The sequence below is a fragment of the Coregonus clupeaformis genome, chromosome 31, assembly GCF_020615455.1.
Source record: "Coregonus clupeaformis isolate EN_2021a chromosome 31, ASM2061545v1, whole genome shotgun sequence".
Lineage (NCBI taxonomy): Eukaryota > Metazoa > Chordata > Actinopteri > Salmoniformes > Salmonidae > Coregonus > Coregonus clupeaformis.
Genome location: NC_059222.1, coordinates 27,535,235 through 27,548,146, shown reverse-complemented (window position 1 = coordinate 27,548,146; position 12,912 = coordinate 27,535,235). Strand labels below are relative to the sequence as shown.

The window sequence follows — 12,912 nt, the reverse complement described above, 5'->3', positions numbered from 1 at the left end:
CTGTAAGTCGCTCTGGATAAGAGCATCTGCTAAATGACTAAAATGTAAATTTATGCATGTTGGCAGCTGAGTGTGCCTGGAACCTGGGAAGCGCTGTTCGACACGTTCCTGCACAGAGTATTGGAGCTTGTAGCCCGGGAACTACCGACGGATCTCAACTCGCTCATCACCTTGACCATTCGGATTGTTGGACGACTACGGGAACGTAGGAAGGAGAGGAAGGATTCCACCTCGCCTCCGAGGCATCCCGGAAGTCCCCGACGGCTCCGTTGCTGAGAGAACCCGAGGCTACCCGAAGTCTGCTGATTCAACTCTTCCCGAGCAAATGCAACTAGGCAGAGCTAGGCTGTCTCCAGCCGAACGGCAATACAGGCTTCACACAAAGAGATGCCTGTATGGCTGGTCATTTTGTGACCACCTGTCCACTAAAAGACCAGGCTCACCGATAGGAGCGAGTACTCTGATAGGCCATACGGATAACTTTTCCTCTCCCCTTACTCGCACCCCCTTTCATGCCATCTTGATGTGGGGGAACCTGTCGAAATCTCTCCGGGTACTCATCAACTCTGGGGCAGATGAGAGCTTTATGGACGCTACCCTGGCGTCCGAGCTGGGCATCCCCACTCAGCCCCTCTCCATTACCATGGACGTTAGAGCGCTGGACGGGCACGCTATAGGCTGGGTCACCCACAATACCACCCCCATCAACCTACAAGTATCAGGGAACCACAGCGAGACGATCAAATTCCTGCTAATTAAGTCTCCTCAGGTTCCGGTGGTATTGGGATTCTCTTGGCTCCAGCGACACAACCCCTTTATTGACTGGTCTACTGGTGCCGTCATGGGCTGGAGCCCGTTCTGCCATGCTCATTGCCTGAAGTCAGCGCAGCCTGCCCCGGGACGTCTTCCTGGGGGCTCAGAAGTTGCCTCGGACCTCTCCTGGCGGAGTACCATGACCGCCGTTAGGTGTTCAGTAAGGCCCGGGCCACTTCGCTTCCACCGCAACGACCCTATGACTGCGGAATCAACCTTCTCCCAGGCACCACTCCGCCCCGGGGACGACTGTACTCGCTTTTGGGTCCGGAGACCAAGGCTATGGAGACCTACAATGAGGACTCCCTAGCTGCTGGGTTCATCCGTCCTTCTGCCTCCCCCGCCGGGGAGAAGAAGAACAAAACTTGGCGCTCGTGCATTGACTACCGGGGCCTCAACGACATCACGGTGAAGAACCACTACCACTCATCTCCTCGGCCATCGAGCCGCTCCAGGGGGCCAACGTGTTCTCCAAGCTGGACCTACGGAACGCCTACCACCTGGTGAGGATACGGGAGGGGGTCGAGTGGAAGACTGCCTTCAACACGGCCAGCGGTCAATACGAGTATCTGGTCATGCCATTTGGCCTTACCAATGCTCCAGCTGTGTTCCAGGCCCTTGTTAATTATGTTCTCCGCGACATGTTGAACTGGTTTGTCTTCGTCTACCTCGACGACATCCTCGTCTTCTCCTGCTCCGCCCAAGAACATGTGCTCCACGTCCGACAGGTCCTCCAACGCCTCCTGGAGAACCAGCTTTTTGTGAAAGCGGAGAAATGTGAATTCCATCGCTCCACCATCCCCTTCCTGAGCTACATCATCGCTGCAGGGAGTGTACAGATGGATCCCGGGAAGGTGAGAGCGGTGGTGGATTGGCCCCAGTCTACGTCCAGAGTACATCTGCAACGTTTCCTGGGATTCGACAACTTTTATCGCCGCTATCCGGGGTTACAGCATCCTGGCTTCCCCCCTGTTTGCACTCACCTCTCCCAAGCCTCCGTTCACATGGTCCCCAGCTGCGGACCGGGCGTTCCGGGACCTCAAACACCGTTTCACCACTACTCCCATCTTGGTTCATCCTGACCCGTCCTGCCAGTTCGTGGTGAAGGCCGATGCTTCGAATGTTGGAGTGGCAGCGGTCCTGTCCCAGCGTTCGGCCCTGGACATCAAGTTACATCCCTGCGCCTTCTTTTCCCATCGCCTCAACTCAATGGAGAGGAATTACGATGTGGGGAATCGTGAGCTTCTCGCGGTGAAGATGGCATTGGAGGAGTGGAGGCAATGGCTGGAGGGGGCGCAACATCCGTTCATTGTGTGGACAGACCACAAGAACTTGGAATATCTCCGCACCGCCAAACGTCTCAATTCCAGACAAGCTAGGTGGGCCCTGCATGTTGGTTCCTGATGCTGTCTGCTCCTCGGTCCTGGAGTGGTCCCAATCCTCCAGGTTTGCCTGCCACCCGGGCTCCCTTCGGACCCTGGCCTTTGTGCGACAATGCTTTTGGTGGCCTACCATGGTTCCTGACGTCTCCACGTTCATCGCCGCCTGCAGGATCTGTGAACAGAACAAGACTCCTCGGCAAGCTCCGGCTGGTGTCCTCCAACCTCTGCCTGTTCCTCACCATCCCTGGTCTCACATGTCACGAGTCTTCCCCCTTCTGATGGCAACACCGCCATCCTGACAGTTGTGGACCGGTTTTCCAAAGCCGCCCACTTCATTCCTCTCCCCAAGCTACCCTCCGGCAAAGAGACGGCCCAGCTCATGGTGCAGCACATCTTCCGGATCCATGGACTCCTAGTGGACATGGTCTCCGACCGAGGTCCTCAGTTCTCGTCCCATTTCTGGAAGGCGTTCTGCACGCTCATTGGGTCGTCGGCCAGCCTGTCCTCCGGTTTCCACCCTCAGTCCAACGGCCAGTCAGAGCAACCTAACCAAGACCTGGAGACAACTCTGCGCTGCCTGGTCTCCGCCAAACCCACCACCTGGAGCCAGCAACTAGTGTGGGTCGAATACGCCCACAACCCCCTTCCCTGCTCTGCCACGGGTCTTTCGCCCTTTGAGTGTTCCCTGGGTTATCAGTCCCGCTCTTCCCGGAGCAAGAGGAAGAGGTCGGCGTACCCTCGGCCCAGATGTTTGTCCGCCGCTGTCGTCGTACCTGGAGGAGAGCCCGGTCGGCTCTTCTCAAGACCACCTCCAGGTATCGATGACAAGCGTACCGCCGCCGGTATCGTCTCGGGAAGAAGGTATGGCTGACCACCCAAGATCTGTCCCTCCGGGTGAAGTCCTTCAAACTTTCCCCCTGGTTTATCGGCCCTTTCTCCATCTCCAAGATCATTAGCCCCTCTGCTGTTCGTCTTCTGTTGCCCCGTACCCTCCGTATACATCCCACTTTTCATGTGTCTAGGTTCAAACCCATGTCTCACAGCCCTTTGTCTCCTGTTTTTATACCTGTGTTCTCTGTTTGTCTGTTGCCAGTTCATTTTGTTTCGTCAAGCCTACCAGCGTTTTTTCCCCTTGCTCCTGTCATTTTCAAGTTCCTATTTTCTAGTTTTCCCAGTTTTTACCATTCTGCCTGCCCTGACCCTGAGCCTGCCGTTCTGTACTTTGTCACACCACCCTGGATTATTGACCTTTGCCTGCCCTGACCCTGAGACTGCCTGCCGTTCTGTACCTTCTATACTCTGATCTGGATTACTGACCTCTGCCTGCCCTTGATCTGTTGTTTGCCTACACCTGTTTTTGTAATAAACTTTTGTTATTTCAACACTGTCTGCATCTGGGTCTTCCCCTGAAACGTAATAAGCTGACGACATCTCAGTAGTTGTATAAGCACTATCTGTATAGCGTCCCTGTTGTATCTGTATCTTTTCATACTGTTACTCATATTAAAATGGAAAGAGCATGCTTGGGGATATTTACTTGTTGCATAAAGGCCAATCACATTAGTTCAGCTCTTGATATACAATTGTGGACTGGAAACGTTGGGCCAGCTCATCATCCCATTTGATGTGGAGCTATAGACGGGATAATGCTAGAGGCATTTTGTGCCATCTGTTGTGGGAGACTGCCACCGCCTTACAAGGAGAATTATAACAAACTCTTTCCCAATAGGATTTCAGAGGTTTCATTTTCACTTTTCTTGAGCTTGGCTCAAATATGACGCACTGTAAGATTTGTGACAATGTTTTTTTGGAATGGTCATAACTTCAGCACCCTTGAAATATTTACTGGGTCGTACCTATTGTTTTAGTTGATTATTAGTTTGAAGAGAAGCTCTGCACTATCATTAGCTTATTACCCAGCATTTCTGCATTATACTAAGGCATTTTCACCAAAAAAGCAAAGGAATGCCTTGACAAACTGATGGATCTCTATGGTTAACCTTACATCCTGCTGTCCATGGTGCTGCAACATTCAAAGGAAACACTTTCTGGTGAAATTGATTTCAGGGTTTGTTGAACTTGTGGGATATTGCCACAAGTACTTGGACATAAGGCCCACTCACTAAGATTCTTCATCATCATCATCAAAACATAATACTCCTAGATCAAATAGCTTGAGGTGTAGATTGCAAATTGTAAGACTAAGATGTTTATCCTTCTTGTCTGAGCCAATTTACAGTCTCGGCATCCCACGACCCCTCCTCCTCTGCCTTGGATCATGTCATTAGGCAATGCCTGACAGATGGAAGGGCTCAGATAACGGTTTACCTCATGTACTCTTAACATCTAATTCATGGAGCAGAAGGTTGTCATTGACCAGAAAACAAACACTGTTTTGCGTGCCATGACATTTGTTCACAAATACTTTCTATGCTAATTTCCTCAGTTTTAGATAATGAGATTTTGGTATGCTGAAGGTTTAGTTAGCATTCTATCCCAGATTGTGATAGATTTATTATCAGAGATTTTGAATAACACTCAAAGTCGACTAATATTTCACAGAATCACCCCACCTATGTGTTAATTGGTTGTTTTAATTTTTACTCCACTTGACTTGTTAAAATTCTTACCGCTCAGGGTGGCGCTGGAGTTCAAGGAAAGTATTTAGTGGCAAGAGAACCTTTGGGTCTCTCTCTCTCTTCTCTCTCCCATACCGGCACATTTAGTACTAGCTCCGTCTTTCGGTCAACTGTCAGGAATAGAGAACAACATCTGTTTGGCACACTGAAGTATCATTCACCTCTTTTCTGTCTCCATGAGGACTGAAACCTGAGGTGTAAAAGCAGAGAAGGCGTCTACTGCTCGCTGGTAGACGCAGAGGGAAAACTTTGCAAGTGCTCTGGAGGAAGCGAGATTCGCCCGGTGCGGTGGACGGGCGTTGATCCCCTCTCCGGCCATAGCATCTTAACAAATTGTCGGAGCGTCAAAAGTGTAGGAATATCAATTCATTCATGCTTTCCCTTAATTTTGCCTGAGTCCGCACAGACGTTTCGTGGTTTACGGAGGAAACTTCTATTCTATTTTGAAGGCGTTGTAGGAAGGTAAGGTCGTTTCTTTTCCTTTTTTAGCACAATCGGTGGCCATGAAGCCTGTCGAAATGTAATATTCAGTAGGCTATATAGGCCTACGTCATTTCATGCAATGCATTTTCTTTGATGCATCCCTCGGCTAATATATTACTTTGATCACAGTGGGTGAACAAGGAGAACAAGGAGAACAATGTGCACAGAGAAGCCTAGTGAGAGGTTGTCAGCCCTTATGACACCTAAAGATACCTATTACTGACACGATAGGTCAGGTATCTACTGACACGATAGATATTACTGCACTGTCGGAGCTAGAAGCACAAGCATTTCGCTACACCCGCGATAACATCTGCTAAACACGTGTATGTGACAAATACAATTTGATTTGATTTGATTGGCAGTTGAGTAAAGTCTCCTAGATACACTGAATATTTATTTTCTCCCTCTCTTTTTTCTCAGTGACATTGCTCATTTTAAGGTACACTTGAATCTTCAAGTATCTCATTAAGTGTAGTGTGTTGTGAAACTCATTAAGGATACTTTTGCCTGAATCCTAGTCTTCTTTCTGTGAGATCAAGTTATAGCCTGTTTATAGCTGCTTTGATATTTTGTGAATTTGATATTGAATGAGCCTTACATTGATACAACCACTCCACAAGTAGCCTTCTGAACTGAAGGAAGTCACAATAACTATTTTCCTGAAATGGCAAGGCCATCCAACACACTATCACAGACACTTCAGTGGGTAATTGATTGAATTTCTTTTGTTTAAGAGGGTTCAGACAATTTAGATTCTAAAACACACACACAAACACATAGTCACTGCGTGACTATTGTATTGTACACGGCGTCGTACAAGGAGTGGAACTTTAGCTAAACAGACTGGTACCTAGGCTAGGGATTCTCTGGTTTGTCCTGAAATATTAATTTAATTGGGTTGTCTCTGCTTCTGATTATGGTTTGGTAAATTTGGTAAATGGCAAACAGGTATCTGCATCACAAATACTACAGTACGCTGAGCATGAGCTGGATGGAGGCAAGGCTGATTACAGAGATCAAAAGTGTTTCACTTGTGGGAGAAAGGTTGTCATTGTTTGACACATAGAGTATTGTTGAGATTCAAGAAGCTAAGGGGGTCTCTCACATGTCACATCTAACCTTTATTTGAACAAGCACAATGTTGCAGATGTTTTACATAGCCATGGGCCCATGGCACAGTATACGAACATGTTATCATATGGTCGGCTAATTTAAACAGTCTGTTGCCCACAACATTTTAAAATATTTTCCTAACAAAGCACATGTTAGATGAAAGATAATCTAGAAAGGAAATAAATTAAATGTTTTCATCGAGCCCCTGTGTGTGTGTGTGTGTGTGTGTGTCACTAATCTACTCCCTCTGTGGAGGAGATGTGGGCTTGTGTGACCGATGTTGATCTTGCATGGCACAACAGCCATGCAATGCGGAGTGCGTGAAGTTTGACATACTGTATATAATTTAATAATTTAATTTTTAATTTTTTTATTTAGCAGACGCTCTTATCCAGAGCGACTTACAGGAGCAATTAGGGTTAAGTGCCTTGCTCAAGGGCACATCGACAGATTTTTCACCTAGTCGGCTCGGAGATTAGAACCAGCGACCTTTCGGTTACTGGCACAACGCTCTTACCCACTAAGCTACCTGCCGCCCACAATGCCCACAATATATACTGATCAAAAATATATACGCAACATGTAAAGTGTTGGTCCCATGTTTCATGAGCTGAAATAAAAGATCCCATTTGTTAAATATATAAAAGATCCCATATGAAGTTGGAATAATACTGTGAAATTGTGAAAATTATGATAATGCCCTTTTAGTGTAAGAGCTGTTTGAAAAGACCACCTGAAATTTCTGCCTGTTTTGGTGGGATGGAATTTTGGCCTGCCTGGTGACATCACCGGGTGGTAAATTAGTTAATAGACCAATAAGAAAGAGAGTTCCAAACTTCTCTGCCAGAAGCATACCAACCTGCATCCCATTGCTGGCTTGCCTCTGAAGCTAAGCAGGGTTGGTCCTGGATGGTACACCAGATGCTGCTGGAAGTGGTTTTGGAGGGACAGTAGGAGGCACTCTTTCCTCTGGTCTAAAAAAAGATCCCAATGCCCCAGGGCAGTGATTGGGGACATTGCCCTATGTAGGGTGCTGTCTTTTGGATGGGACGTTAAACAGGTGTCCTCATTCTCTGTGGTCACTAAAGATCCCATGGCACTTATCATAAGAGTAGGGGTGTTAACCAATGTTCTGTCTAAGCTGCCCCTTGGACTGACGCGCAGAATAAATATCAGCCCACGCAGAGAAGCACGAGATTGAACTTCACTCAACTTTCAAGAGTTTTCTCCTTTAGATAACACTATCAACATTTTTCTCTATGGGAATTGTGATTGAATCAACACAATATTAGCCACTTTCAATGTAACATACAGAAACAAAACTAACAGTGCAATAGATTTTCTTGTAGGCAGAGCGCATTGGAGTAGGATTCTATTGCATTCACAGGCTCAACTCAGGCACGTACTCTACACAGACCGGTGCACCATAACCAATCAGAGCTGCAGTAGGCCTATATGCAAATAGCCATTGCCATATTTAGATCTGTACCATTGACTTTGAATTGGACTTTGTTTACACCTGTCACGAACGTCGAAGGAGGAGGACCCCCAAAGGTGCGGACTGCGACCGCGCCTAAACATAAACCAAACAGGGAGGGCTGGGTGGGCATTCCTCCTCGGAGCGGTTCCGGCTCCGGGCTTGACCACCACCCTTCAACCATCCCCGTAGCGCCCTGGTCCGGGTCTGGCCCGCTGGCTGGAGCTGGACTGGACATCGTAGGAGCGGATTGCTTAGGCTCCGGTGTGGAGCAGCTGACCGGTACCTGACCAGGCACCGGTGACCCAGACACGGGTTGTGCCGGACTGACGACGCACCCCTGACTTGGTGCGTGGAGCAGGAACGGGCCGGACCGGGCTGACGTGCGCACTCTGGCTTGGTGCGTGGAGCAGCAACGGCCGGACCGGGCTGACGTGCGCACCTGGCTTGGTGCGTGGAGCACGAACGGGCCTTACCGGGCTGACGACTCGCACCCCTGGCTTGGTGCGAGTGGCAGGAACAGGCCGGGCCGGGCTGGCGATGCACACCGTAGGCTTGGTGCGAGGGGCAGGAACAGGCCGGGCCGGGCTGGCGACGCGCACCATTAGCTTGTGCGGGAGCAGGAACAGGCCGGGCCGGCTGGCGACGCACACCATTAGCTTGGTGCGGGAGCAGGAACAGGCCGGGCCGGCTGACGACGCGCACCGTAGGCTTGGTGCGAGGGGCAGGAACAGGCCGGGCCGGGCTGGCGACAGCGCACCGTGAGGCTTGGTGCGAGGGGCAGGAACAGGCCGGGCCGGGCTGACGACGCGCACCGTAGGCTTGGTGCGACGGGCAGGAACAGGCCGGGCCGGGCTGGCGACGCGCACCGTAGGCTTAGTGCGGGGAGCAGGAACAGGCCGGGCCGGCTGGCGACGCACACCGTGAGGCTTGGTGCGAGGGGCAGGAACAGGCCGGGCCGGGCTGGCGACGCGCACCGTGGAGGCTTGGTGCGAGGGGCAGGAACAGGCCGGGCCGGGCTGACGACGCCGCACCGTAGGCTTGGTGCGGGGAGCAGGAACAGGCCGGGCCGGGCTGGCGACGCGCACCATCAACTTAGTGCGGGGAGCAGAACGGGCCGGACCGGACTGGTGACGCACACCACTTGCTTGGTGTGAGGAGCGGGACTGGGTTTCTTCATAACCCTCCGCTCCCTCAGCTGCCTACACAGTTCCTCTCGCCGTGCCTCTACTCTCACCTTCTCCCTTATCGCCTCCAGTAGCTCCACCCTCTGAACCACTAACTCCTGCTCCCTCTGGACCAATAGCCCCCTTAACCTGGTGGCCTCCTCACCTAACCTCCCAATACGCCCTGTAGCTGCCTCCTGCTGCCCCGTCGCCCATGCCGTGTGCCCCCCCCCTAAAATGTTTTTGGGGTTGCCTCTCGTCCGTCCGACGACGACACTGTTGACGCCGTTGCTCCTCTCTCCGTCGCGCCTCCACCGTCTCCTTCCACGGACGGCGATCCATCCCGGCCTGGATTTCCTCCCAGGTCCAGGACCCCTGCCCGTTCAATATCTGCTCCCACGTCCATGCTGTCTGCTCCTGGGCACGCTGCTTGGTCCTGTTGTGGTGGGATCTTCTGTCACGAACGTCGAAGGAGGAGGACCAAGGTGCAGTGTGAAATGCGAACATACTTTATTATCAATAGTGATAACACGAACAAAACAATAAACGATAACGTGACGTCCTAGGTCTAAACACAACCAACACGGAACAAGATCCCACAACTACTGTGGGAAAACAGCCTGTCTAAATGTGGTTCCCAATCAGAGACAACCAGCCACAGCTGACACTCGTTGCCTCTGATTGAGAACCACTCTGGCCAACATAGAAATAGAACAACTAGAATATACAACATAGAACACAAACACATAGATTCTACACACCCTGGCTCAACATATAGAGTCCCCAGAGCCAGGGTGTGACAACACCATGAGCGGTCGCTAGTAGATGCACTTGTTTTGAGATCAGAGCGAGACCTGCATGTAGCCACCTGTGCACATGTGTTCATATTATTTGCAAGTTATTAACCCAGTTATAGCTAATTTCTAGTCAACAATGGAGGAAGTGGCTGCTTCCTACAAGAGCACAAAATGTGTGCATTTCTAGCAATCTTTGAAAGACGAGTCAGGTAAAGAGCTTTTTTTATGTCTTAAAGGGGCAGTGTTGTATTTTGAGACGGTTCATGAATAAGCTAAGTAGCCAATAGGCAGAGGGGAGCATAATTTGTCTAATTCTCTGTAATAATGGTATGGGAATAATAATGCATTTTATTTTGTAACATGGTTTCTTGTATCAAACAACAACATTTTCAGTCATCTCCTTGTCTGAAGGACAACTGGATAAGCAGGTTAATGTCAACTCCAAAAGTCTCATGGAATGTAGGCCTACATTGAACACCACACATTGGCTGCTACTGTAGACTGAATGATGGAACAGCTATTGTTAAATGTTATGGGATGCATTTCTCTCCATTGTTTTTGATGGTAGGCCACTCTGGTAGGCCTACATTATGATCAAATAGCCACAGTAGCCTACTTGGCCACTGTTAAAAGTGTAACTTCAAGCGGGTACAGCCTCGCACGTGTTCACAGTAAACGCGCACTGGAAGTTGCACAGAATTTTCACAATGTTCAAGTTTGTGCTCAGCAGACCTGAAATTTGCTCAGTGCCGAAAATATTTTTGGAGGGAACATTGGTGCTAACCCCGGCTAAATTCCCAATCTGGCCCTCATACCATCATGGCCACCTAATCATCCTTAGCTTCCAATTGCCTCATTCCTCTCCCCTGTAACTATTCCCCAGGTCATTTCTGTAAATAAGAATGTGTTCTCAGTCAACTTACCTGGTAAATAAGGGTTAAAAAAAATAAAAATAACAGCTAGTTTTCAGTTTTCCTCAGGCCACTCCCAGACAGTTCTAGCAAAATTCTTGCTTGAGAAATTGCTCTTGCTAAGAAGTTATTTATGTTTCTTTTTGACCATTTTAATTTAAAACAATCACAGGAAGGAACTTGATTATTACCCAGAAAATATTTTATATTTAGATGAAAACGGCTGCATTGGGCATTTAATATCCATGGCAATAAAAAACAATTTGATCCAGGATGTACTGTAGTATGCCCCAACATGGCTATAGCTTAATTCAGTTCTACGCTCGCTCTTGGATTTAGAAACAAATTGCTCTGTACAGTAGAGAGCCCTGGGAAACCCATTGCAATGTATCTAAGAAGGTCTCGTGTAGCTCAGTTGGTAGAGCATGGCGCTTGCAACACCAGGGTTGTGGGTTCGATTCCCACAGGGGACAAGTATGAAAACAATAAAAAAAATTATGCACTTACTAACTGTAAATTGCTCTGGATAAGAGCGTCTGCAAAATGAGTAAAATGTGAATGTCTCAATGAAGTTAAAGGGAAATTTCACAATTTCTAGACTTCATATTCATCATCTCCAGCACCACCCCAACATCAACATATGTGAAAATTGCATGTTTCTATGTTTTGTAGTAAAAAAGATGGAGAAAGAATAGTGCTTCCAATGACATCATCAACCAATTAGTAGACAATTCCTAATCACAATTGGTCAAAATCACACGATGCACACCAATGATGTCATTGGAAACACTTATCGTCCTCTACCTTTTTACTACAAAACATAGAAACACACCATTTTCACATATGTTGATGTTGGGGTGGTGCTGGAGATTATTAATATGAAGTAAAAAAAAAAAAAAAAAGTTTCCCTTTTAATATTCAATACTCAACAATGTATATTGATTTGCCAACTCTATATTTACAGTTAGAACAGGTGCCTGCTCAATAAGAATAAGTATTGTTCCCTGCTTTATGTTTTTCTTCCAATAGGTTGGCATGGGAGGGGTGTAGTGGGCAAGATGTACAGTATATACACAACTAGCAAAGAGACCACATAGACAAACTCAATATCACATGTCCATATGGCAGGTGAAGTAATACTTTGCCCTCAGAATTAAAGTTTGTCAGACATTTTACTACCCCAAGCTGAGTCTGTGGTCCACGACATCTGTTGTGTAGATCCTATTATATGCGTTATGCATTTCATCTTAATCCCACATGAATTGGAAAGACTGGCACCATGTTATTCTATACAATTAGCTGCTGCCAATCTTTCCGGTTCATCAGGGATTGAGATCCAAATGGGGGTCTCAGTTCAACTTTAGACTCTTTTTGAGGTTAGCTGTACTGTCAAGAAACGTTGATTTGGGACGGAGTATCCCTTTAGAGTACCATGGAGTGTGTGTCAGTCTAGGTGGTTGATAGGCAAAGAGAGAGTACATACTGCATAGCAAAGTGAGTCCCTCTGCAAAGTCTGACTGATTAATATCTCGTTAGTATATAGTCTAAAATCTGCCCCATATTGCTCTGCTCACAAGGTACCATGCTGTGCTGCGTAATCTCTAGCAAACTCTGCAAACCAAGGAACTACGTTGCACACATAGGATGTTTGTAGTCTGTAAGAGCATAGACAGGCCAACAACAGTATCGCTACATACTTAGTGCCCAATAAAATATGCGTTGCGGAAAACACGAACAGAGTGGAATTGAACAATAGAAAATGTTTTATTGAACGGCCTCCTGAGTGGTGCAGCGGTCTAAGGCACTGCATCACAGTGCTTGAGGCGTCACTACAGACCCGGGTTCGTTCCCAGGCTGTGTCACAACCGGCAGTGACCGGGAGTCCCATAGGGCGGCGCACAATTGGCCCAGCGTCGTCCGGGTTAGGGGAGGGTTTTGCCGGGGGGGCTTTACTTGGCTCATCGCGCTCTTGCAACTCCTTGTGGCGGGCAGGGCGCCTGCAGGCTGACCTCGGTCGACAGTTGAACGGTGTTTCCTCCGACACATTGGTGGGGCTGGCTTCCGGGTTAAGCGGGCGGGTGTTAAGAAGCGCGGTTTGGCGAGTCATGTTTCGGAGGACGCATGACTC

The 12,912-nt window shown here is 48.6% G+C and overlaps 1 protein-coding gene across 1 annotated transcript in view; it reads left to right on the top strand.

The window, feature by feature from the left end:
• Positions 1–4,952: 4,952 nt before the first annotated feature.
• Positions 4,953–12,912, top strand: part of LOC121547347 (protocadherin-15-like) — a 225,215-nt gene continuing 217,255 nt past the window's right edge. The window contains exon 1 of the mRNA XM_041858563.2: positions 4,953–5,296. The gene's annotated coding sequence lies outside the window, so the exon portion shown is untranslated. The remainder of the gene's footprint in view (positions 5,297–12,912) is intronic.